Raw genomic sequence first — 4,795 nt, 5'->3', positions numbered from 1 at the left:
TCAAAAAAATATAAGATTGCTTACAGCAAGAAACATTCTGGATGGGCGGAGGATATCTTTAAGTGGGAACATACAATTCAGACTGGTGTTCCAATTGACTTAAAAGGGTATTTTCTTCGTACCACCTTCTCAGCAGTTTAAATTTTTTCTATGATAATCATTGTATAAAAAATAGTTGCCCAAATATTATTCTATAGGTTTAATACCAGCTACCTTGTTCTACAAGCTATGGCCATGTGGGGGAATGACAGACGACTGAAATTTGTTGGGGTGAGTGTAGTATGTTCGTTTTATGTTCAAAACTTACATTATAGCTATCTCGTTCTACAAGATAATATGTTTTGTTCTCTTATCTTTTTGTCTGTAGGATGCAAAGACTCTTCGAAGAAACTTTGTGATTGATCTTTTAAGTTATGAGGACAATTCGTGCCGATATGCCATCCCTGCAAACATACAACAAAGACTTGTCGATATCGCTAAAAAGGATTAGCTTAATAGTGAACAGTTGTCGACACATTTGTCTGTAACTAAAATTCTAAATTAAGTATCAATGTTTCATACAAATCTTTTACTTTCATCGCAACGCACGGGCACATATCTAGAATATATATTGTTATCGTGTTATTGTACGATTCCGTGGCATATTATAGTGATGATAGTGCAAAGTTTGTTAAAAGGTAAGGGCAGCCATAATGTACAGTGCTGTAGTTGTATGTTTCATTTCTTTCTCTAATAAATATTATATCATTTGATAAGATCAAGTCAGTTTATGTTTGGGCAGGTTATAATGTTTTTGCCCTTTTAACTTTACTATATACCCTTTTTTGTCAAGGCTTTGATGATAAGCCAATGGTTAAAAGGGCTGTCATTGTAACCCCCACAAGCTTAGTTAGCAACTGGGAATCTGAGATAATTAAGTGGTTGAAAGGCAGAGTGCAGGTGCTGGCCCTCTGTGAAAGCACACGTGCTGATGTTCTTTCCGGAATTGAAAGTTTCTTAAAACCCTTGAGCCGTCTCCAGGTTTTCTTTTGCTTACTAATTATTTCCCATGCTTTTCTGCTGAGGGCTAGAGAACTGCAGCAGCTGAACTTTGTCATAATTTTTAGCAATTTTGAGATACAAATGCCTCTCATCAGTATCTTATAGTTTGCCCTTTCCTTTCTGCCTCACCTTGCAGGGGGAGGAACTGCGCAAGCACATTGGCGCAACTTGTTACATCGAATGCAGCTAAAAAACTCAGCAGGTCAAATTCTTTGGTTCCATTCCTGTGCAACTTTTTTGGGTCTCTCGAGGCTTAAGTAATTATCCCTGTTGTGCTGTAATGGGTGCATCTGTTTTTTCGAAAAGGGAAGCATTATATTAAAATCAAGAACAATACATCTGCCTTGGCTAAGAGACTTCTGGCCTCTGCTCGAACACACATAGCCCAAAAAGATAGAGCTCAAGCACTTTTATCTGTCAAGGGATGCAAACGATTCAGTGTAAAACCTTATCATTTGCTTGTCAGTTAAGGAAGAATAATTTGGACTGCATATATTTCACAATGTACACATCTCAAAAAGGGTGCCTCTTCCATATTATTGGTGTGATTTTTTTTTATGAATTGGTTGAAATTCTGAATTCTTGCTGTTTCATCTTGCTGTGCATCGATGTGCTCATTCAGAATTGTGTTTATGTATCCATGAACTGAAAATCAAACAGCGATATTGAATGAACTTGGATGATTTTGGCAATTGTTTTGTGATATATTGGTATGCGTTCATATGTGTCTTAATGTTATGTGATACTGAATTAGTGATATCGATTTTTGTTTTCATTTCAAGATTATTAAGGGCAGGCAAACCTTACTTGTTTTATGGCTAGAAATAATGAGGGTCATCTCCAGCTGCCAGAGATGGATCATATTCAACCCAAGAACACCCCGCACAATGAACCACTGCCTCTAGGTAGGGATGAAAGTGGTAATCCGAACTGTTAGAACAAATTTAATATTTTAAAATAGATATGTATAAAATTTGATGTTGATCTTTTCTTATGTTATCAAGCACATTAGTACAAATATGAATAAAATATTACATAAATTATTTTATGTATTATTTGCTCTCTACAACACAAAAAGTTAAAAAATTACCGAATTTGTTTCCGAATCCATACCAAAGTTTATATCTATTGTTTGAGAAAATATAGGATGAATTTGAGGTTTACCTTTTATGAATCTTAACAAGCTGGATGTTAAAAACAAGAATACAAATTTGTATTGTGTATTCTATATCACAATCAAAGAAAAACGACTAAAAAACTGATTACCGAATAAATACCGTTTCCGACCGTTTTCATCCCTACCTCTAGGTAGCTATGTGGACAACACTTCCTTGCTATGTGGACAACACTTCCTTGCTATGTTGTTCTCTATCGTTTGAAGTTATTATCATGAGAAATCTTCTTTACGTTATACTAATTAGCACATTGTTTCCAAAGACATCTGACATACACAGTGTTTTTACTTGTGCAGCCTCCTGAGAACTGGAACGGTGGTGTTGGGTTTGTGTCTAAGGAAATGATCCAATCTCATTGTCCAGCGCCTGCTGAGTACATTCAGGTGAATCTTGAGTCTTATTTTTTTTCAGTTCACTATGAAGATCGATTGCGTATTCTCTATTCTTGTATGTAACCTGAGATGTGTTTACCTATTTCAAATCCTGAGATGTGGTCCTCCTTCGATGAACAAGGCCATGGATGCACACCTTGACGAGCTCAACTACACAAAGGAGATGCAGTTCCAGTTCACGGATGCATATAGCCGAGCATGCAGCTTTCTTAAACCACAAAGACAGTTACATCAGAAGCTGTATCAGAAGTGGTTCAGAGTTCTGTTTCTGTGGCGGTCGATGCTGTTGACTTGGTAGATGACAAGGGAGATAGCGATGATGACATCGTCGATCACCATGGGGACGAGGACAGGATGACTGATGTGGAGCTGTGGCAGCAACTTGAAAGTGAGTTGTACCGGAAGAGGGAGGGAGAAGAAGATGACATAGCCGAAGAGATGGCTGAAAGTACAATTGCTGAGGAGGTGGGTGGCGTGAATCTCATTGTCCAGCGCCTGCTGAGTACATTCAGGTGAATCTTGAGTCTTATTTTTTTTCAGTTCACTATGAAGATCGATTGCGTATTCTCTATTCTTGTATGTAACCTGAGATGTGTTTACCTATTTCAAATCCTGAGATGTGGTCCTCCTTCGATGAACAAGGCCATGGATGCACACCTTGACGAGCTCAACTACACAAAGGAGATGCAGTTCCAGTTCATGGATGCATATAGCCGAGCATGCAGCTTTCTTAAACCACAAAGACAGTTACATCAGAAGCTGTATCAGAAGTGGTTCAGAGTTCTGTTTCTGTGGCGGTCGATGCTGTTGACTTGGTAGATGACAAGGGAGATAGCGATGATGACATCGTCGATCACCATGGGGACGAGGACAGGATGACTGATGTGGAGCTGTGGCAGCAACTTGAAGGTGAGTTGTACCGGAAGAGGGAGGGAGAAGAAGATGACATAGCCGAAGAGATGGCTGAAAGTACAATTGCTGAGGAGGTGGGTGGCGTGGCTGAAGATGTGCTCAGCGAGACAAAGGAAGTGCATAGGTTCTACCCTCCTGGAAAAATCATGCACATATTATTCTCCAGCAGTGAAGAAGCAGTTCGTGGAGAGGAGCCTGATGATGATCATGGACATCACTTGTGCTGTTCGTGAGATCATGGACATCAGTTGTGCTGCAGTTACTGTGAATAGAAAGACATGGTGTTTGAATGGGGGTCAGACTTTATTTGGACAGAATGATGTATGGATTTATTTGGTGTTCAGCCTGAGGTGTTTATAAACATCTAATAAAGTTGCTGTCGGCACACATATTTGTGAACTGATTTCCTTCCCCTGCAGGTGCTCTCCCAGCTGGTGCAGGCCCTCTGCACCCTACCGGCCCTTCCATGAACCCATCCAATGCCAGTCTCTTCCTTTTTTTTCTCTTTTCCTTCTACTGTTGTCTGTTGTCTGACCATTGTATATGCTTTTTCAGTCCAATTGGTAGATGCATGTCACCATCTATAAATACCACGAACAAATTTCAACACCCTAACTAGAAAAAAAATTGTGCCTTTTGGTCAGTCATAGAACTTTAGCTGCTTGATTGCCTATCTGACAAACAGCTGTAAATATATTATGGCTAATGTTACATATGTTGATAGCCTAATCTAAGTGAGAAAGATGAACTTATATCATAATTTAGTATTTTGCTTAGGCCATTGTACATGCACGGATGTTGGATGTTGTATTTTGAGAGGTAACACATGGCTAGACAGCACGATAACTCTGTTCTAGGAGCTGGTGGTGTTGGCCTTATGCAATACCCATAGGGAGGTATGCTGGTGGCTTTTCTTGCAGTAATTGGGAGACAACATGTGGAGGAGCACTCTATGGCTTATATTGTGCAATAATATCTGCACTTGCTGGGGTATTATTTCCACCTGATGAATGGACATAATCTTGACCATGTGGGAATGTGCTGATATCTGGAGGATTAGCCTTCTCGGTGCATGAAGGTCTTCACAATTGCTTAGATGAGTGTTGAAATTACTTGCAGAAGATGGGTGAGGAGCTCTCTTCAATGATTTGTGATTTGGCATGTTGTAATCTGAATTTGACTGCTGAAACTTCAGAATAACTCCAGATATGCTGACATTTCCAGGCACTCTGAGTACTTGCTCTGAGAAATCCGAAGGTGGAACAAGAAACAAAG

At 39.5% G+C, this 4,795-nt stretch overlaps 1 long non-coding RNA gene across 1 annotated transcript; it reads left to right on the top strand.

The window, feature by feature from the left end:
• The first annotated feature begins 563 nt into the window (after positions 1 to 563).
• LOC103644026 (uncharacterized) lies at positions 564 to 3,647 on the top strand. The gene is made up of 5 exons (XR_561441.4): positions 564 to 1,243; positions 1,824 to 1,946; positions 2,513 to 2,599; positions 2,730 to 3,073; positions 3,595 to 3,647. It is a non-coding gene; the product is annotated as an uncharacterized lncRNA (long non-coding RNA).
• Positions 3,648 to 4,795: the final 1,148 nt, after the last annotated feature.

Source organism: Zea mays, chromosome 1 (assembly GCF_902167145.1).
Source record: "Zea mays cultivar B73 chromosome 1, Zm-B73-REFERENCE-NAM-5.0, whole genome shotgun sequence".
NCBI lineage: Eukaryota > Viridiplantae > Streptophyta > Magnoliopsida > Poales > Poaceae > Zea > Zea mays.
Note: the sequence above shows the minus strand (reverse complement) of the source record. Positions and strands in the feature narration are given on the sequence as shown.